Genomic DNA, 23966 nt, shown 5'->3' on the forward strand with positions numbered 1-23966 from the left:
AGCAACTGAGTCACACCCCTCAAGACAACAGTACCACTGCCCTTCCTTATTAGCTGCAACCTAATCGACAGCACCCATTCTTTAGTTTCTGGATATTTCTCATCTTCCTGTAGACTCCTCCAGACTCCAGAGAAAGATGAACCCAGTAGAGGTTCTGGGAACAAAGAGTCAAGGCTATGACATCCAGATGGCTAGAGGCCTGCATAAGTATGCAATCAACAAAAACCAGAACATCATGGATTCACCAGAGCACCCCAAATCAATAGATATTTTAACTCAGCTGAAGCACAGAAAAATAATCTTAAATATATGATTATGCAGTTATCAGAGGCACATAAAGAATAATCCACAAACAGGTGAAAGAAATGAATAAAAACATTCAATACATGAAAACAGAATTAGAATCAATACAGAAAACACAATTTGACAAAACCTTGGAGATGGAAAGCTTAGAGAAGGGATTGGGAACCACAGAGGTAAACATCACCAACAGATAAGAGCTGCAGGAGAGAATCTCAGGTGTGAAGATACAAATGTAGAAATCGATACATCTCTCAAAGGAAACAGAAAAACAGAAAAGTTCCTGACAGAAAACATCTAAGATATCAAGGACACCATGAAAAGAAGAAACGTAAGAATTACAGTCTTCAATGCCCAGAGGATTACAGAACAACAAATAGACTAGACCAAAAAAGAAAAATTCTTCCCTTCACATAATAACCAAAAGAATAAATATATAGAAGAGAGAAATAATATTAAAAGTGGCAATGGAAAAAGGCCAGGTAATATATCAAGGCAGACACCAGAATGACACCAGACTTCTCAACAGAGACTATGAAAGCCAAAAGAGGCTGGGCAGATATCATGCAGACACTAAAATACCACAAATGCCAGCCCAGTCTACTCTATCCAGCAAAACTTCAATCAACATGGATGGGGAAAACAAAATATTCCATGACATAACTAAATTTAAACAATGTATACACAGCAACCCAGCCCTTCAGAAGATACTAGAAAGAAAACACCAACCCAAAGAGATCAACTACACCCCAGAAAACCCTGGATAAACATACCTTCACACACACAAAAAAAAAAGAAAAAAAAACATCAAAGGAAAACAAGCACACAAACACAAAATCACCACCAATTCCACAATAAAAGAAACAAACAATTTTTGTTTACTAATATCTATCATCCTCAATGGACTCAACTCTCCAATAAAAAGACACAGACTAACAGAATGGTTGTGGAAAAGGATTCAACATTCTGCTACATTCAAGAAGCACACGTTTGCAACAATGATAGACACTTCAGAATAAAGGTGTAGAAAAAGGTTTTCCAAGCAAACAGACCCAAAAAGCAAGCTGTAATAGCCATCCTAGTATCTTATAAAATAGACTTTCAACCAAAATTACTCAGATGGAGAGGAACATTTCATTTTCATCATAGAAAAAATCCACCAGGAATACATTACAATCCTGAACATCTATGCTTCAAACACAAGGGCTCCTGCATTTGTCAAAGAAACATTATTATTAAAGCTTAAATAACACATCAATCACAACATCTTAATATTGGGAGACATCAAGACCCCTCACTCTCAACAAGGGACAGATCATTGAGACAGAAGCTAAGTAGAGAAATACTGACACTTAGAAAAGTCTTAAATAAAATGGACCTAATAGATGTCTACAGAACTTTTCACCCAAACACAGAAGAATTTACCTACTTCTTAGCACCTCAGAGAATCTTCTCCAAAATTGACCATATAGTTGGGCACAAAACAAGCTTCAACAGATACAAGAAGATTGAAATAATCCCTTGGGTCATATCAGACTTTCACCATGGTCTAAAAGTATACCTCAACAATAACAGAAATAGCAAAAGCCTACACACACATGGAAATTGAACAATACCCTACTCAACAACAGCTGGGTCAGGGAAGAAGTAGGGAAAGAAATTAAAAACTTCCTAGAATTCAATGAAAATGAAGCCACAACTTTCACAAACTTATGGGACACAATGAAAGCAATTATAGAGGGAAGTTCATTGCACTAAATGCCTTCATAAAGAAATTTGAGACATCTCATATGAGCAACTTAAGCACATATGAAAGCACTAGAAAAAAAAAGACACACGTAAGAGTAGTGGAAGCCTGGAAATAATCAAATTCAGAGTTAAAATCTATAAATTAGAAACAAAGAAAACAATTCAAAGAATCAAAGAAACCAAGAGCTGGTTTTTTGAGAAAATCAACATGATAGACAAATCCACAGCCAAACTAAAAAGCAGAGAGACACTATCCAAATAAACAAAATAAAAATGAAATGGGGGACTTAACAACATTGAGGAAATCCAAAGAATCATTAGGTCTTACTTCAAAAGCCACTAAATTTGAAAAATCGAAATGAAATGTACAATTTTCTTGATTGATTCCACTTACCAAAGTTGAATCAAGATCAGGTAAATAAATTAAATAGTTCTATATTCCCTAAGGAAATAGTAGTTGTCATTAAGAACCATCCAAGAAAAGCCCAGAGCCAGATGGTTTGAGGGCAGGATTCTATAAGACCTACAAAGATGAGCTAATTCCAATACCCTTCAAACTATTTCATAAAATAAAAAAAAGAAGGAATACTACCACACTCATTCTGTGAGGCCACAGTCACCTTGATACCTAAACCTCAGAAAGACCCAACAATGAAAGAGAATTTCAGACCAATCTCTCTTATGAGTATTGACATAAAAATAATCAATAAAATACTTGCAAATCGAATCCAAGAACACATCAAAGATATCATCCATCATGACCAAGTAGGCTTCATCCCAGGCATGCAGAGGTGGCTCAATATACAGAAACCCATCAGTGTAATCCACCATATGAACAAAGGAAAGGAAAATAACACACATGATCATCTCCTTAGATGCTGAAAAAGCATATGACAATATCCAACACACGTTCAAGTTTAAAGTCTTAGAGAGATCAGGGATACAATACACATGCCTAAACATGGTAAACGCAATATAGAGCAAGCCTGTAACAAACATCGAACTAAACAGAAACTTAAATCAAAACCACTGAAAGCAGGGATGAGCAAGATTAGCCACTCTCTCCCTATCTCTTCAATATAAATAGCACTTGAAGTCCTAACCACAGCAATAAGAAAACTAAAGGAGATCCATAAAAAACAAATTGAAAAGGAAGAAGTCAAAGTATTACTATTTGCAGATAATGTGATAATATGCATGAGTGACCCCAAAAATTCAATCAGAGAAATTCTTCAGCTGATAAACATCTTCAGCAAAATTAATTAAAAAATTTAGTAGTCCTCTTGTACGTGAAATGCAAATGGGCTGAAAAAAAATTAGGGAAATACCCTTCACAAAAGCCACAAATAACATATGAACTACTTTGATGTAACTCTACCCACACAAGTGAAATTTTTGTATGAAAAAAAAAATAAGTCATTGATGAAAGAAGTTGAAGAAGATATCAGAAGATGGAAAGATCTCCAACACTCATGAATTGGTAGGATTATCATAGTAAAAATATCTATCCTACCAAAAGCAATAAACAGATTCAATGCACATGGTAAATATTTACTTATAAGTGAATATTAGCCATATAATAGATGAGAAACAATCTAAAATCTAAATACCTAAATGAGATAAACAACAAGAAGGATACTAGGGAAGATGCTTAATTCTCATTCAGAAGGGCAAACGGGATAGACAACAGAAGCAATAAAAGAGAAAGAATTGGATGGGAGCCTCCAACAGATGTCCTCTAAAAGATACCACCCAGCAGGGTATCCAAGCAGATTCAGAAATGCATATGCAGAGGAGCAGATGAAGAGTTTCAGAACTAAACTTTGGGCAGAGCACAGGGAATCTTCTGGAAAAAAGGGGAGAGAGAATGACCAGGAGAAACAGGAGCCCCCACAAGGAGACTAACAAAGTCAAAAATCCTGGGCCCAGGGGACACTGCAGAGACTGATGCATCTACAAAAGACCGTGCATAGAGAGGACCTAAATCCCCTGATCAGATGTAGCCCATAGACAGCCCAGTCTCCATATTGGTTCCCTTGTTAAGGGAGAAGAGACAGTCTCTGACATGAACTTCGTTCTCTTCTCCTTGAATATTTCTCCCTGGTGGGGTCACCTAGCCAGACCACAGAGGAGGAGGATCCAAGCAGTCCTGATGGGACCTGATAGGCTATGGTCATACAGTAGGGGAGGAGAAGTTCCTCTATCAGTGGACTAGGGGAGGAAGAGGAATTGGAGGGTGAGACTGGGAGGAGATGAGGAAGGGGGCTACAGCTGGGATAAAAGTAAATAGATTGTAAATAATAATGATGATAGTGATAAACATTCAAACCAAAAAAAAAAGACAGGAAGGAAGAAAGAAAGAGAGAAAGAAAGAAAGAAAGAAAGAAAGAAAGAAAGAAAGAAAGAAAGAAAGAAAGAAAGAAAGGAAGAAAGAAAGGTGTAAGGTGTTGAAACTGTGAAAATTAATTTTATTATACCTACCCAGGAGTTAATAGCAAGGAGCAGTAATAAGATGTGCTAATGGTGAAAGACACAGACTAAAATGAACCTCCATTTGACTTTGAACATAACATTCTCTTCACAAAACGGTGTTGTGATTAATCTGCAGATTAACAGATTAGCACAGCCTTCATGGTGTGATGAGTATTAATAAGATTATCCTTAGGATCCCAGTCTTTATGGCTCAGATATGCTCTTCGGGTTTATTATTATGATTTTTGATGTTTTTATTCATTGCTTTCCTTTAGTAATATTTCTCAGCATATCATTGCAGCAATTGAATAAATAAGTGCATTCAACACCGACCTAGAAGGGTTTTGTAAAGCTGTCCATGTGGGAAGCTTTCTGATAACACGCTAACATCTGCAGGCGATTTAGTGTCTTTTCTTTCAGTGTTATGATTCGAGGGTCATAGTTCAAGTTCCTGTTTCTGTTTTTCCTGTTCACAGTATTATTTTTCACATGTGCTAGGGCTCCAAAAAGAGTCATGTAAATATCTCATATCTTACTTTTAACTATGTAAAGTATGGTAGCATATCACTGAGGTTACCTCTTCTTCCAGACTTTCTAAAATGAAAATGTATTTGTGCCACTTAGCATATTAAGTTAATTATTTAATAATGTTAGGAGAAAGTCAAATACATAAATAATGTTTGTGCCTTTTAAATTGTAAACTTCTTCAACAAAGGATTTTCACGCTGCTTACATATCTAATCCAAATTAGAAAAACATTAACAACTGTGCCAACTATGTTCTTTTACTAGGGTGATATAGTAATTGAGGGACTAATTATGTCAGAGTTAAGTAAATGACAAGAAATGCCTCATTTTTATTCTTTTATGCTCCCTATGTCTAGACTCTCCACCTCTAAGTTCCTTTTAATGAGGGTTTTTATTATTAGTTTGGATGGGCTAGAAGAACTCTGAAATGACTCAAATTACTCAATTCTCATTTCTTTCTGTTCTTGGCTCCAATTAATATTAACTTATATACTATGTGAAAATATCAGTATCTGAGAGGCTAGAAATTAGTTCTTTGATCTAAAATATCTCAAACACTATAATATTTTAAGTGTATCTATAAGTTCACTGTAATAGTCTGGATCTAGAATTTTTCCTGATAGTGCATTACTGAAGTCTTGATTTCGGTGTGCTGAGATAGGGACATGACAAAATCTTTACGAGCTGGAAATAGTGGGAATTTATTCAAATTGATAATTTGGGATATGTGTTTGTCATGATTTGTTTCTACTGCAGCTCTTCTTTGTCCATAGGGCCATAGGTAGGTAGTATTTCTTAAAGATGTGCTTCCCCAGACTACAGACATAAAATCAATTAGTTTGCCTAATTGTGGACTTGATTTGCAAATGTTTGAGTCAATATAACCTTTTTCTTTTCTTTATAAGTTAGTTAGGTGACTCAATATAGTGTTATGAACTTGAATGATACAGTTTCACCATTATGCTTACTAGTACATTTAAAATTATGAAACCTTGGCCAGGGGCTTTTGATTATGAAAGGAAATTTCTAAAGAGATTTCTGGAAGAAGAATAAAAAAAAGTAATGAAATTTCCAATGAAAATTAGAAAACAATATTATAAGAACACTTAGACCCAGGGATGGTGTGTCTGTCTATTATCTCAATACAGGACTCAGAAACATGTGTAAATCAACATATCTTGTGAAGTAAATATTCTTGCCAAAGTCACAAGTTGGAAACTCTAACATTCAGCAAAAGTGAAGAGATTTGTAAACAGATTCTTTCCAAGGTGATTAGGATTAAGTAAGGTCAAGAAAATGGAAATTCCAAGTACTGCAAGTACCATTATAAAAAGAATCACCATGGATATAGAAACAAAGAAGAAAACCACCTGGAGATATCATGAGACTGGTGTCATCTTATCTTTGGAAATATTGATCTTGGACATTTTAATTTTGCAGTTATGAGAAAATAATTTTCTATTTTTACATATTTAAAGCATGTTGTTATTTTAGTTCAAGTAAAGTACTCAGACTGAAAACAGTTTAATACATAAACCTTATACAACCCATTGTTAGCAAGTAGATCTTTTTCACTCTTAGCAAGTAGGTAACACAAAACAGTTACCTACCCAGTAATAGGAATTAATAGAAAATAAAACCGTCCATATAGGAAAACCTTGAACATCACAATTTTATGGAACATGGAACAAGGGACACACTCTATGAGAATAAAACTAAGGCAGCTTTCAGGAAAATATAAAAAAAATATTTAGGTTTTAGATTCCCCCTTTTCCCTGTCTATATTTATCAATTAGACTAAGTACCTCCCCAATGCCTAGGAAGCCAATAATAATAAGTAGAAGTAGCCACACATGTAATATTGTTAGTGGCCTGTGTTCATGGAAGACAACATCTGGTCAGTGACCACCACCTTGCAGTGAACACAGTTGCAGACCCACTAGCTTCAACTAAGAAGCTCTCAACATGATGGAGCCAAAGTATGGGTCATCAATGGAAATCAGCCATTTTCTTAACTTTGCCATTTTGGCTAATAATACGTAGCTAAGTAAAAGACTAGGTTGTGAAACATCAATTTCACTAAGACATTTGCTATATTTCAGATACCTTTCTAAGTTCTGTACATTATAAACATTCTTTACTAGAATTCATGCAGTGAAAAGTATTCTTTTTCTTATTTGATATTAAGGAACCTACAACTCAAAGAGATTTGATTTCTGATACTCATTCAACTTGCATGCAGAGTATTCTGAATGAGTAAAACTTGAAATGAGGCTCTGGTTTAGATTAGCATGAATGGATTTCTCCAGTTCCTTTGTGTGGATTATGAGATCTCAACCAAAAAAAAAAAAAAGCAAGAATCTAGAAACCAGGAAAGAAAAACAAATAAGACAATGTTAATAAATTTTCAGTAAAATATATATGAAGCTGTTAGTATTTGAAGTAAATATGTGAAAGCAAAGACACGTATCTTGAGATCCAATATTGAATGAAGCATTTATTTGAACAAAAATAGCAAGCTTTCCAGTAGTCATTGCACCTCACTAATATTAAAGATTGTAACTCACCTTATAATCATTCATAAATAGAAGAAAGACTTGACCAGAGTCAAATACCTAAGCAGAAATGGAAGGGTTCAATGGAAGTATGGAATGAGAAAAATTTAAATGATTATAGAAAACTTCTACTTTTCACACTGGTACTGCTCTAACAAACAGGTGTCCTCACTATAACCAGGGTATGTGCAAAAACCAAAAAGTTCACCTGCAAAAGTAAAATACCAATTTCATATCATTTGTACATTTCATATGCTACCATTGCATGCTTAAGGTCATATTATTAATTATAAATAACAGTTGTTTTGTATATATACATATATATATAGTAATAAATTAAATCAAGAAGCTTAAATAAGGTACCTATAGAAAGTCAAGAAAATCAGGTCTTTGATCTGAGGAATGATGGAAGTCATTCAGACAGTCACAGGTAAGAACTTGAGATCCAGTGTTAGTATTTGTTCCATTGAGCACATGGAGACCTCAGGTCTGCTCCTTGCATGTATTTAAATAAATACCACAGGATTACTTCTTGGAAAAAAGAACTTTGACAAGGTCCTTACCTTTTATTTAAATTTATTATCTGGAAAAAATATTACTGATAGATCAAAGAATTTTGGGTATTTGTTTAAAGTTTAAAGCACAAGCCTGAATGAAGGCCAGCCAGGTGGTAGATCTCCAGCCACCTGCTGGGAAGAACTAGCCTTAATGTCTGGAGGGGAAGAACTAGCTTTACCTCATTCTTTTAGTGTCTACTAGAGATACAGTTGGTAGGAAACCAGCCCATCTCCCCTAGGGCAGCCAAACAAGGGAAGCCTGACCATTAATGGTTTGGGGGCCTTCCTATAGCCAATGAGTTAAAAATGCAGCATCCCCTTTTGTGTTTTGACCAATAGACACTTGCCAGGCAAGAATCCCCCTGCTTTAGGCATGCTGTGAAAGACCTGACTCTAAATCTCCCAACTAACCTGATCAAGGGTATCTCAGCTCTCAACCTCTTCAGCAGTGAGGGTATGTGAGCCCAAGCTGTAGCTTGTAATAAAAAAAAATCTTCATATGTTTTGCACCGGACCCTACTCCTGATGCTGGTGTTTTGGGATATCATGAATCGGGCACAATATTACGTGAGACACAAATCAAAAGGGATATACAGAATAAATTTAAACTCTACTTTCAAAGAAGACAAACAGAAATATGTTAGGAATAAAAAATGTAAAGAAAAGTGATGTAAAAAAGAAAAAAATGTCTTCGAACCTAGGTTGTACCATTCTGAACTCAGATACACTCCCAGTCAAATTTGACCAACTACCACAGACATGCCCTGCATTCTGTGACCCAGAATTTCATTCTCTTACGGGATATGCAGAGCCTGATCCTGAAGTTGCTTGTGACCTGGTGGCATCAATGCAAGGATACTGGGGACTTTGCTGGAGCTGTGATGTGATGTGTCATTTCCAGATGCTTGAAAGAATTGGACAGCATTTTTGGAGTGGCTCTTAGGGAACCCTGAAGGAGTTTGCTCAATTCTGCTGTTTCTGCACTTTCTTTTGTGGGGAAGGAAGTATGCCACCCACACAGGGAAGATTGTTGCAATGTAAATGTGCTGCTTTTGAACTTTAAACCTCCAGGAATGTTCCGGATGCTGTCTTTCTTTTAGAGCTGAATAGGAATCAAGAATAACAAAGTGGAGTCTTCACTTTCTAGGGGAAAATGTATATTCATAGTATTAACCAGGCTGCACAACAAAAGCAGAGATAAGGAATGTGCAATAGAGAAAGAGAAGAGAAGGGATGAAACATGAAACGGGTAGGAGAGTGTGACAGAGGGAGACAAAGATAGAGATAGAGACAAAAACAGAGGGACACAGACAGACAGAACACCCCTATTAGGATATTAGAACATAATTGCAATTAATGAATTGTGCTAGATAAAATAGGGTTCCAAAACTGGGGATTTTCCCGAGAGAAGAATTCAAAGTATTATCGACCTATGAGTTAGTTCCTTTTCATATCTTGGATTCAATACAGACTGGAAAACTGGACAGATGGCTTGCCCTGTTGACTTATACCCAACATGGTGGAAAGAACCGAATCATGCAAGTTTGCTGCCTTCTGTCCTCCACCTGTGACATGCAGGTATACAAGTACATACAGGCATGCACACATGCCTCATGATCACCACCACAGTAAATAAATAAATCTAATAAAAATATATTAAAAAGAAACAATATAGGGTACAAGTGGTATTGATCTTTGATATAGATGGTTATCCTTGACCTGATACTTTATCCATTGTGAAACAACTAACTATAACTGACTAAATACCAGAGTTGTTCTGGGCTCTCTGCCTTCCCAGATTTATCTTGTTATCACAGACACTAGGTAACCAGCAAGATAGTGTAAGCTTACTGACAAATGAGTGTAAGTCATTCCTTTATATTAAATGTCCTGAATAACCAAGAGCTAAAAATTGAGGATTCTGAGTAGAAGTCAACAAAATGACATGTGAGTCATACATCTGGCTATGTGTGGAGATAAAATTATATGAACCTCTGGGAGCTCACTAATAGAACCCCTCTAAACTTTATGACTACCGGTTGTAGGCTTTCTTCTAAAGATGAAATTCATACCATTTTTCCCCTCCTGTAAAAGCATGTAAAATGTGCCTGTCAGTGACCTGGACAGAAAGACATCTCTGAGATACCAGGTTTTGGGAATTTGGATAAGTATAAAGGCTGCTTAAAATGCATGTGGAGACAATGGCCTCTTAGGCCACTGTCCTTAGCTCTGAGGTGTGCCCCACTTTGCTCTATATTAAGCTCTATTCCTATCTTCCACACTTTGGTATATGTTTTCCTTTCTTTCTTTCTTTTTATTTTTTTGATTTTATTTTTCTTCATTAATTACACTTTACTCACTTTGTATCCCCCCCGTGGTTCCCTCCCTCCTCCCATCCCAATCCCTCCCTTCCTCCCTCTGCATGCATGCCCCTCCCCAAGTCCACTGATAGAGGAGGACTTCTTTTCCTTCCTTCTGATCCTAGTCAATTAGGTCTCATCAGGAGTGGCTACATTGTCTTCTTCTGTGGCCTGGTAATGCTGCTTCCCCCTCAGGGGGAGGTAATTAAAGAGCAGGCCAATCAGTTCATGTCAGAGACAGTCCCTGTTCCTAATGGAACCCATTTGGATACTGAACTGCCATGGCCTACATCTGTGCAGGGGTCTTAGGTTATCTCCATGCATAGTCCTTGGTTGGAATAGCAGTCTCCAGAAAGATCCCTGTGCTCAGATTTTTTGGTTCTGTTGCTCTCCTTATGGAGTTCCTGTCCTCTCCAGATCTTACTGTTTCCCACTTCTTTCCTAAGATTCCCTGCACTCTGCCCAGAAAAGATCATCCTGAGTGAGCTATCCCAGATGCAGAAAGATGCACTCGGTATATACTCACTCATATAGACATATAGGATAAACCTGCTAAAATCTGTACACTTAAAGAAACTAATCAAGAGGGAGGACTCTTGCTAAAATGCTCAATTCCTATCCAGAAAGGCAAAGAGGCTCGACATCAGAAGAAGGAGAAAAGAGGGAACAAGTCAGGAGCCTGACACAGAGGACCTCTGAAAAGCTCTGCCCTGCAGACTATCAATGTAGATACTGAGACTTATGGGTATATGTTTTTCTTCTGAATGCTTTTGTTAGGCCCAAGCGGGGGGAACCCTAGGGAACCCTAACTTCCTGAAGAGGATGAAAAGAACTCAGGAGACCAATCATCGATGCAATAACATGAGGTTTAATTCAGCCATTGTAAGATGGGGCTCCCCCCAAAAAAACAAGCGAGGAACAGCCAGGAGAGACAGAAGTCTGAGGTTTTTAAAGGAAGGAGCACAGGAATCACAGAGGTTGCAGGCTTGGCAACACTGGATTGGGTAGTTGACTTTTAAAATGATTGTTTCATTTTAGGTGCCAAGTCCATCTGGTCCCGCCCCATCTAGGTTGGGGAACTGTGATGTCTGGACCGGTTACTAAGCAACATTATATCATACTGCAAATCTAGACACTCCTCCACAGTGGGAAGGAGACTTTTCAAATTCCTTTGCAATGGGTCTTGTCTCAATTCATCCGCTCCTCTTCCTGCCTTCTGTAAAAGTGCTGGGAGAATTTAGTTTAACATGGGGTATAAAATTTATAAAGAAACCTTTAAAACTAGGCTTTTCCTTTCAGTTTCAATAAAGAGCATAGAGACAGGGGACACAAGGGGAGTTAAAGGAAACCCTGGTGAGATATTCACTTTATTTTCACATTGTCCCCGTCCCCACACTGTTACACTGTTACCCGTAATTTAGACTCTTGAGTTACATAATTACTTTTTATTACTTTGGGGAACGTTTAAATTTTTTCTCTTTCACAAAATACTGCCTCATCATTCAAATCAGCAAAAGGGAAGTAGCTATATTTTTCTGTCTAGAATAAAATGCTTAGATGACCTCAATATATAATATTTTTCAAAATATTTAAAGAAATAGATGCACATTGAATTCATTTCTATAGGCATTCTGTTTTTCCATTTATATGAGTAATTTGTGTGTGTGTGTGTGTGTGTGTGTGTCTGTGTCTGTGTCTGTGTTTTTTCTTCTTTTTCTTTCATTTAGTTAAATTTTATTTTGGTGTACTAGCCATTGTTCTACTTATTGTCCTACCAGACCATATTAAATACCCTCTCTACTGAGTTGTTCATTATCAACATCTCTCTGAAAGTTTAAATGTCACATTTGCATCTCATTCAATGTTGAAAGTAAAAGGAACTGGCAATGAAAATAAATCACACAAGGGCACTCAATTAAAGGTAAATGGTAATTAACCCAGTGTACAGACCACAATTATGAGTGCTCATTCTCCAGTGACCTCTCTCGTCCAACCTGATAAGTGGGTGGCACTAACAGAGACCCTTCAATCTACCCTACACCCACAATTTCTGTTTCCATTGCAATGTCTGTGAAAGATCATCACACAATACTAAAACATTTGCTTTGGTCCAACTTTCTGTGTACCAAGATCAATCCTTCTGGCAAAGCATATCTTAAATTTTCTTGTGAATATACTGAACTTTAAAAGTATTATGATTTTTTCTTTATTGTTATTATTTATTACAATTTATTCACTTTGTATCCCGGCTGCTAAAGGTGAATATGCCATACATTTTTTTTTCCTTTATTACAATTTACAATTCATTTTGTATCCACCTTCCCTTACACATCAATGTGTGGGACAGTAATCCCATTGCTGAAAGAATGATGGCTGCCTCAATGGTACATTCTCATCAAGAACTCAAATTCTGGCAGAGATGACAGCACTGAGACAAGGATTTCATAAGTACTCTTTCAAGAGGAATTTGAACATAATTTATTGTTCATTTAAAACTTCTAACCACAGCTGTATATTTAAAAGCAAGCAAATAAATGAGGCAATTTTAGGAACAAAATGCATTCTGATAATATGAGCCTTGATATACTTTGATACATGTAAGACCATTTCTACATTATTACAAATTAGATGCTTTGACAGTGAATGGCATGGTATTTTTTCATTTTCCTCATATAATTAGTAAAATCAGCATAGAAATAACCATAGACATTGAAAATTAAACACGTTTTGTCATGGAAGAGATTTCACAAATAACGTGCTTATAGCTAGACATAACTGGCCTTAGAAATCCTACCAGTTGCAAATAGCATGACATTGTGGCAGTTTTTATGTAGTTTAAATTTTTGTTTATAAAAATAGGTCAATGATATAATGTTCCTTTAAGGATTGAATGACAGAGCATTTAATAATTATTTTAATCCATGTGAGATAATTATCAAGCATTCATTATTTGTGATTATAATCAATATTATTTACCAATAATTTTGTTGGCTGCTATATATTTGATACATTTTTAGATGAGCGTCTTGCTCTTAAAGATATCATCTTTTCAGAGGTTTTCTACTCTAAGTCAACTCTTTCAAAAAGCTTCAGGCAATGCAATTAAATTAATATTTCAAAAACCTAATTGGGAGGGCTAAGAAGAAGTCTGAGTGGTTAAGAGTATATAAGGGATTTTTGCAGAGGGTCTGAGTTTGACACCTAGTACTCAGGTAATGCAGTTCACAACCACGGGCAATCCCGCTCCCAGAGTGTCTAACATCTCTGGAATGTACAGTTGTCTGTACTCATTTTCACAGAGCACCCACAATTAAAAATAATAAAAAATATTTAGAAAGATAGATAAATAGACATATGGATAGATAGATAGATAGATAGATAGATAGATAGATAGATAGATAGATGACAGATAGGATTGGATAAATATTTCCCTTAAACTAATGCAGATAGTGGAAGTTCTATTTTGTATTTTTTTTAGAAACCCACTAATGAACATACTACTTCATGTTCCCATTAGTACTTATATAAGGCTTTCTTTCTCCCCACAACTTCATCATCATTTGTTATTTATTTTCTCAAGGACACATAACTGGTATAATAAGTCTCATTTTCTTTTTTTTTAATTTTTGTTTTCTCGATGGCTAAGAATATTGAATACTTCTTTTTACGTTTTCACAAGTTATTCATTACCTATCCTGACTGAAGCCTCCTCCCTCAACTCCTCCCAGTCCAACCCCCTTTCCCTCTACCCCATTATCCTCATCCCCTAGTCACACTGAAAGGGGAAGTTCTCCTTCTCTGCCATCTACCCATAGCTTAACTAGTCTCATCTGGACTACATGGATCCTCTTCCTCTGTGGCCTGGCAAGCCCACACCTTCCAGCAGCAAGTGGTCAACGATCAGGCAATCAATCGAGCTCATGACAGAGGCAACCCCTGCTCCCATTAGTAGGAAACCCACATGGAGACTGACCTGGTTGCCAATTGGCTGCATCTGAGCAAGGGGTCTAGATCCTGGTCCTCTTCATGCATAATCCTTGGTTGGTGCATCAGTCTCTGCAGAACCTCCTGAGCTCAAGTTTTTTAGATTTGTAGGGCTCTATGTCCTTCTATCATCCCCATACTAAAAGCTATAGACCTAAAGAAGCTAAACAACAAGGAGTACCCTAGGGAGGATGCTTAAATCTCTTTCAGAAAGACATAGAGTTTAGACACCAGAAGCGGTGGAAGACAGGGAACAGGATGAGGGCCTACTATAGAGGGTTCTCTAAAAGGCTCCACCTGACAGGGTAATGAAGCAGATGCTGAGGCTCACAGCCAAACCTTGGGCAGAGCACAGGGAGTTTTGTCGTACAGTTTTATAAATATTGACTGATCATTTGCATTTCTTCCTTTGAGAATATTCTATTCCATTATACGACATCAGTGGAGAAAGAGGAATATGGGAAGGAAGGAAATGTTCTAAAGGGAGAGAGACAATAATAGAGCATCATGTAATACTTGAGTCAAGAAAGTAAAGGGGGTACTATTTGGAAAAGGAAGGTAATAATCAGTGAGAGGGAAATAAAAAAATATCAGTAGGGTAGTAACTATGAGTAAATCATAATGTTATATATGTATTAGAATGGCATTTTAAAACCCATTACTTTGTGTGCTGATTACAAATTTTAGGAATGTTTTGATTAAATGTTAATCTGTGCCTTGCATAATTCAACATAATGGACACATATGAACTGGTAACCTTTTAGTGATAGCATACAAAATAATATACCAATAGCCAATCAAGAACAGAGGGAATTTCCTGAAGTATTATGTGCTATGGGAAGTGCAAAGCATGGTCATGTGACTGTGGTTTGGAAAACAGTTTACACTGTGTTATTAGTGCCAGGGCATCACATTCCTAATGATGGTCTTAAGCTCACTTCTGAATTTCAAGTAAAATGTGGGGAGATTCAGGGTAAGGAAAAAGGCAATACAGAGGCACTAGATGGGGGATATTTTCACACTGTTTGTAGAAAAGCCAATTAGTCTGAGTAAATAAAGGAGTGTGTTGAAATGTAATATGAAAAAGTGAATCAGTGTTGTCTCAACTTAGCAATAAAGTATTTACACTGAAAAGAAGAGGTGGCAACATGAGGGCCCTCATTCAGTATTTGCTTTTCTCAGCTGAGACAGCGTATAGATCTGGAACCATCACATCAAATAGCTTTCAGCAATGATTCTCAACCTGAGAACTGAATGACCCTTTCACAGGGTTTGCCTAAGGCCGTCAGAAAACATAGATGTTTACATTACAATTCATAACAACAGCAAGAATACAATTATTAAGTATTGACAAGAATAATTTTGTGGTTGGGGTCACCATAACATGAGGAACTATATTAAAGGATCACAGCATTAGGAAGATTGGGCACCCCTAGCTTAGATGGAAGTAACTGGAGAATCAGAATTGCATTAAGAGCTGTTATGCTTTGCTGTAGGGTCATGTAAACATTTTACTCCAAATTATCATGTTCCTTCCCTTGTGGGGGAAGAAATGAGGTTCATTGGAATCCAAAAGCTGAAATTTCTCAAATTCAAGTTTAGACAAGATTCATAGGCTCCTCATTGCATGAATAAAAAGTGCTATATGATTACCAGAAATGGGAAAACACCTTCTGTCTGTAGAACTATATTCAAGTTTAACAGTGAGATCTAGTGATAAAGTTTTCATGAGTTGTCACCCATGAGATTTCATCCTTTCATTTATGCAGCTGCCTTTGTGTCACACGTGTTTCTGTGAGTAAGGCCACTAACCATACAGGCTTGCTAAGCCATAGTTCAAATCTTCTATTGCATGTCAAGTGCCCTGTAGGAGATGAATAGGTTTTTGTTCACAACTCCCTGGGAAAATTCACAAAACAATGGATGTGAGGAAAAAATGAAAAGAGAAGGAATAATGGCTTGGTTTGGGTTACAATTGGTGTAATGAAACACAATGACCTAAAGTAAGTTGTGGAGAAAAGATGTTATTTAGCTTACACTTCTACATCATAGTTTATCACTGAAGGAACTCAAGGCAAGGATTAAAACAGGGCTAGAACCTGGAGGCAGGAGCTGATACAGAGGCTTTGTAGGAGAGCTTTTTGCTAGCTTCTTCTCACGTCTTAGTCTGTTTTCTTACAGAATCCAGGACCAGCAGCCCAGAGATGGTACTACCTACTCCACCAAGAAATGAGACCTCGCTTACTAATCAGTAATTATGAAAATGCACTATACTTGGATCTCATGGAGGCATTTTCTCAATTGAGGATCCTTCTCTTTAGATAACTCTAATTTGTATCAAGTTCACAGAAAACTAGTCAACACAAATGAGTTATTTCTTTGTTTATTGTGTCATGGGGAGGGGTATATTTGTGTGACCTTGTTTTGCTGGATACTATCACATTTAGGGCATAACTGAGGGCCAGTAACTCACTTTGAAATGTATTCTGCAGTCACTACTCTGCTTTCTCCACTCCTTTCCTCTCCTCTCTCCTCCCTTCTATACTCTCCTCCCCTCTCCATTCCCACCCCTCCCTTCTCCTCTTCTCTCCTCCTCTCCTCTTCTCTCCTCCTCTCCTCTCCTCCCCTCCCCTCCCCTACCCTCCCTCCCCTCCTCTCCTCTTTCTTCTCTCCCTCCCCACCCCTCTCCAATCCCCACCCCTCCTCCTCTTCTCTCCTCTCCTCTCTCTTCTCTCCCCTCCCCACCCCTCTCCTTTCCCTCCCCCTTTCTCCCCTCCCCTCCCTCCTCTTCCCTCTTCTTCTCTCTCCTTCCTTTCCCTCCTCTCCCCTCTTTCCTTCTTTCTCTCTTCTTTTTTTTTCCTTTTAAGATAGGTCTCACACTGAACCTGGAGACTGTCATTTCAGTTACACTGGCTCTTTGGTCTGGGATTTGCTTGTCTCTGACCCTAAGCACATTGGATCAGAAATGTTCACCTGACAACCTGAGGTTTACACAGGTACTGGTGTGGCAAGTACTTCACACTGAGCTATCACTTCAGCTACCAAAATTGTAGTGCAGCACTAAGCCATACCAATGTAAACTTTTCTGGAAAAAAAAATCATATCTTCATAATTTTAGATTAACCTGTGTATAAATCTGAATATTGAGTTTTCAACACCAGTCACTGAACTAATATGGCTTAATTCCTATCATTCACTTAAAACATCTACAAAAGTTCATGTAACAATTTTAAAGAAGTATTTTGAAAGCAAAGTGAAGTAAAATAGATGCAAATTCCTGGAAATATTTATTATGTGCTCAATATATCAATTTATTATCCTGTCTTTGTAAAATTCATCCACATGTGGTTAATGATATTACAGGCTACATCTCACCAGTAGACAATGATATTTGGTCCCAGACAAACAAAAAGTGCACACAAGGTTAGATAGTCAGCTCTTGGGTGTGTTTTTCTTGAGCTCTTTTAATCAAGTGTAAAGGCTTTTAACCATTATACACAGTGTCTGTTAGTGAGCTCTGTAAAAGGTGCAGAAATTTATAGATGTAAGCCATCTTCAATGTTGCTGACAGGAATTGTAAAAAGGAAATGGAATCTTTAAAATAAACTGTAGAATATATTTCTAAATCAAAAGAAAAATGATGGAGAAGTGAGAGTTAATGTCAGCTCAGATGAAGCAATTCCATGATGAGAATAAAACCAGGAATGAAATAATGTAATTTGTATCTTCATTCTTGCAATAAGAAAAAAAAGAGAAAAATCAATATCTGGTATCTTTTTAGCTACTAGCATGTAGTACTAGGCTCCTAAATGCTGTTTATCAAATGCTATTTCATGTATGAATAGATCTTTGGGATACTAGTCCTCATATTTTGTAGTATAAACTTTGAAAGGGTACAGCTCTGTCCTCTTTTGCTTTTCTTGTCTTATTTGCCATCTTTCGCAGTATTTAGATTTTCAGATATTTGTTGAATTTATTATTTATCAAATAAAACCAACTCTTGCTGCTAGGCACTGAGTGAGAACACAGATGGCACAAGGTGACAATAAATTAGTGATTTTGTCACTACCCTGAGGCAAAGCAACAATCAAATTGTGGGAACCTAGGGTCTGAATGTCATCTGATGAAAGATTTATACTTTTTGTATGTTATGAGTTTGCTTTGCTTTCTAATTCATTAAACTTTTGAGAATCTAAGCGCCCTGAGTACACAGAACCCTGAAGTTTTCTCAGTGCACATAAACGGCTTTTGCTCATAGACACTCTTCAACTTTTATCATCCTGCTGACTCTTGAAATGCTTCTTAACGCAATGACAGTGATTGCGAAATACTATCTTTAACACAATATCTGTCTGTTCCTCAACCTCCAAACCTCTAATAAGCCACATTTTCTGTTTCAAAACTTCACCTTATATTATATTTCCTCTATACTATTCATTTTTGTTATTGTATTAATTCATCCATAATATATTCATTCACCTGAATTTCCTATATCCTAGTACATCAAGATATGTATGTATTATAAATCAGGCCAGCCTAGAAAATTGTCTATGTGTATGTGCGTGCCTGTGTGTGTTCATCAGTAAAGAGTATGATTATTAGATGATAAGAAGATAATATACATGTACTAGTCTGATTATTTGCTCTTTAAGTCTCTATGAATAAGTGTCACTTTGGGAGGAAAGGGTTTATTTGAACTTTCAGGTCACTATTGATCATTGTGGGAAATCTGAGTAGGAATCAAAATAGGAGTCTGGAGGCTGGAAGTGTGGAGGGAATTGACGATTCCCTCTCTGGCTTGTCCACTTTAACACTTGGCTCATTTCCCTATGTAGCCCAGGAGCACTGCACAGGGATCATGCTGGCTGCTACGGGCTAGATCTTCCTGCATCAATCATCATTCAAGAAAATTCCACTTAGCTATGTCCACAGGCCAAACAATATAAAGGAAATTCCTCACTCAAAGCTTTTCTCTCATGTGACTCAATGGTGTATCAAGTTGGCAAAGCCAACCAGGGCAGTGTGAATTGAAATATAAAGAGATGCCTTCATTGTTGTACAATATATCCCCAACTTTAGTGGTTCAAGATGAATGTGGTCATTAGCAGCTTCCATTCATATGTTCAGAAATTCAGCAAAGTTTTGGCAGGTGTTGCATGACTCTGGCTGATGGGAGGGCAGAGAAATTGCAATGAAGGAAGCTTGCTATATACCTCTGTATGTATACACTAGTTCATATTACTCAGTGTATATCTAAGCATGTACTTATTGGGGAGTTCTCTAAGTATTATGATCTCAAGGCACACTGAGTCCATGGTGCCTCCATTCATTAGTGAGAATCTTCTTAAAAAATGGGCAGAAGCTGCATAGCATATAGACCTCATATCACTCTGCAATAGTAAGCTGCCTACTGTTGACTCAAGTCAAACAGAATCAAACTCATGAACAGTGGTTCCCAACTTTGAAAGGCAGGAACATCACAAGTGTTATGGGTATGTGCTTAAATTTCCATAATGAAATCTGCAAATTCTAAATGTTTCTTTTGGGTGTAATTTTGCTGAATTCCTTGTGACTTCCTTCAAATTTTCTCTTCAGTCACATTAATTCCATGATATTCTGGAAGACCATAGTATATATCCCTGGGGTGGGGGAACAGTTCACCAAAAATTATCTATTTTTATGGAAAGAAAAAGTTCATTTTCTATGGGACATAAAAAAAAAAATCTCATGCTTTCCTTCTCCATACTCCACAAGGCTGGAGGCAGGATCAGGCAGAGCTATTTTGGAAGAGAATGCAAATGAGCAGTTGTATGAGTTCTTAGAAGGAGAAATTTTGTGTGGGGATCCCATGGTGAGTGGGAGAAGACAGATGTGTGAGCAGCTGTTCAGCTACATTGTGAGTCATCCGCAAGTGCACATGGGTAATCGACAAGGCAGCTAATCCATTCACAAACAATCAAGATATGACCATATGCCATAGCTGGTCTATGTGAGAAGGCAGCTCGTGAGTAAAGTAGAAGAATGGGGAATCCACCATTGTAAAAACAAAGACAATCATCCTATAAAAAATAATAGCAGACCATTAACAAAAGTCCATAAGGAGCATTTGCATTCACCACAGCCTTACCATTGCACTGGTTCCCTTTAAGGGGTTTTACTTAGAAAAGACAAAATAGAATTTTCCTTTCTTTTCTCTGTTGTTTTTTAAGTTAAAAACATTTTGATAAGGAAGAAAAAAGAAAGGAGGCAAACGTGAAAACTCAATAACTCTGTGGTAGCTGAAAAATTTCCAAAGCTACAGAAATAACTAGCATTTATTCTTAAGTCCATTCTTATGGAGTTTATCAGTTGAAACTTCAGCAAAATGATGCTTCCAGTTGTAAATGTGGTGCTATTCTAATCATGCCACATTATAAAGTGTAAACTCAGAGCTGAAGCCCTACATTCTCCTGAGGACTGAGAGTCATTTTGTCACCATCTCATGCGGAATCTCATGGTATATTTGCAAATTAAGCTATGAGTTACTCAAAAGTATCAAGGGTGCATGTAAAAAAAAAAAAAAACCTAAAAAAACAAACCCCTATACATTGTGTGTATGTATTCTTATTATTGCTATGGTTTGAACTCAGGCTTTAAGTACAGCTTCAAAGATTTTAAGAATTTATGCTACCACTACATCACACATAGAAATCAATATAAATATAAGTAATTTTGAGAGCAGTTTAAAATCTTTACAGTCACACAAATTTTTGAAGTAACATTTCCCTAATTCATTGGTTCTCAATCTTCCTAATGCTTTGATTCTTTAGTGCAGTTTATCATTTTGTGGTGACCTCAACCATAAAATTATCTTGCTTTTACTTCATTACTGTTATTTTGCTACTGTTATTAATTTTAAGGTAAATATATGATAAGCAGGATATCTGATATGTGACCACAACGGGGTATTGAGCCTTAGTTTGAGAACCACTGCTCTAATTTGTACTGCAAGGGGTCAGAGTATTTTACCTGGAATTGTTGAAGAAATGTTATTCTGATGTGTTGGATCTCAATATGAAGTAACCAAACTACACTCCGATTTGGGAACATTTGACAATGTTCATAATTACTGGTTGTTACTGTTGGGGCTTAGCATTCTGTATTTTTTGTTTAGAAATCAGGGAACATGGTAGAAAAGGCTCTTTTAAAACAAATCTCTACAAAATGCCAACAGTGGTAAGGTCAGGGAGATATGCATTTTATAGGAATCACAAAAGAAATTTTCTTAAAGAATAAGCTTAAGTTACTACTTCATTATATGTATATATGTTTTTCATTATGATCATATATTTAAGCACATTTATATTACATGCTTCATGTCAATGACTATATTCACATAAAATGCATAGAGAGAAATTTTCTTGTACATATGCAAATAACTCATCTTTCTATGAAAATTATTTGAGTCTATCTTGTTTATTTTCCAAGAAATTCTGGTAAACATTTCAAAAGGGTTTTTTTTTTTTTTTGACTCATGTACTATGTTTTAATGCAGGGAGCTTTAGCTTCAGACAGATAATGGGAAATATTCCTTGTAGTGGAGAGAATTTTGATTTCCCTATATACCTACATAGTTATTATGGAACTAATGTAAAATCCAGTCACAAATTTAGTAGAAACCATCTGAAATTAAGAAATCGTAAGACCTAATTTTGGTATTATTATAGAAACAATGGCATATTAGAAAACACCTGTCTGGAGTTTATTTGTATGTTATTGATTAGTTTCTCTTTAAGCTCTCCTACTTATAACTTTAGAATGATGCGCACACAATATTCTGAAACTTGCCCATATCTTTTCAGTGTTAGTGGAAAGGCAGAGATAGAAAACAGAGCTTTAAAAGTTGAAGCATAGAATTCCTGTAAGTTCGTTGGATATTATTATTGGAAAATAAATTTAAAAATTCTGCAGGTACACACTACTGGCTTCCCATGCCACATATTAGGAAACTTCACTGCGAGTTGCTTCTTTGTTATCTGGAAGACCAAAAATCCCGTAGGTCAACTCTATATTTCCTTTAGATGGCTCCTAAAAATTAGTGACTCCCTACTTCACACTTACTCCTATTTTTCAGAATTTACACTGTTACACACAGGTGTTATGAAAACAAATCGTGCTTCTTGTAATTACACAGCACTAATGACCTGAGAGGATCATACAAATTATCACCTTTGGGTCACTTCTGAAAGTTGTTTATAGCAAAGATCTATTCAATCACTCCTTCAATAGCATTTTTATTGATTGAGCACTCTGAATTGACTTTCATCCAGATGCTGTCAATAAGAAATGAATAACAGGTCAATGTTCTGGCATTAATTAGCTTGTCAGTGAGCAAGGAGAGCAGCAGGTAAACAAACAAAGCCATGTGCATTTTATGTAGGAAACTAGGTCATGCTATGGGACAGGACAAGGCAGAGGGATTGCTTTTCTTTGTACTTTGGTTTCAGAGTCTTCATATGGACAGGAAGCTCTTCTGCAGAATCCTCTTCTGCTATGACTTTTAACTGTCTCACTCTTTGGCTATTCCAGAGGACTGCACATCCACGTTCCAAGTGTTTCTTAATGCACCAATTCAAGAGAAGACATTCAGGAATGTTCTAAGAAATTCAGGACAAGAAGACCAACGCAAAACATGGGAACTGTTAATGCACCTTCAATAAGGAGATGGCTATGCTTATTTGTTCACTTTGGAGGCTCTAAATTTTTTATCTATGTAGTCATAATGAGTAGATCTTAGAGGGTTTTGTATGTTTTTATCTAACCATAAGTCTTGCTTCTCCCCCTTTTAATTTCCAGCAGTTCTTACTTTTCTTGAAATGTACACAAGGATCTAATTAATACTTAGCCCAACATCTTTTCAGTAAGTTGGCTGTACTTTGTTAAAATGTTCTGTCATTGCATATATATATATATATTGGATTCCCATCCGTTTTCTACAGTTTTCAATCTCCTTTAATATCCAAACTATAGAGTACTGTTTCTAAAGTTTTATATACAGCATGGATGCCTGATCTCATCTTCTGGACCAAGTATGGGTGGGTATATGTGTGTAGGTTTACAAATATGAAACTATCCACTCATCTAATCTTTTTATGTACAGTCATGCTAACCATGACATGTTCAAATCAGAACATTAAAATTCTCCCTTAAAGTTGTATTTTTGTAAAGTGGTTACAATTACTCTGATCACTCTAGAAATATCAGCTCCTCATCTAGTCATGATAATGTCACATTATCCTCACATGGAATGCCTTATGTCTAGTAGATTGCCATTTTATCACTTCCCTTTTAAATTCAACATTGCACATAAATAATGGAAGCATCTTCATAAAAATAACATTAGTTAATGTTCACCATTGGGATTAGAACTAAATTTGGAGTCTTTCACCTGACTTTAGGGCACTAGCTTAAGGGTATGGGTGC

Source organism: Meriones unguiculatus, chromosome 10 (genome assembly GCF_030254825.1).
Source record: "Meriones unguiculatus strain TT.TT164.6M chromosome 10, Bangor_MerUng_6.1, whole genome shotgun sequence".
NCBI classification, from domain to species: domain Eukaryota; kingdom Metazoa; phylum Chordata; class Mammalia; order Rodentia; family Muridae; genus Meriones; species Meriones unguiculatus.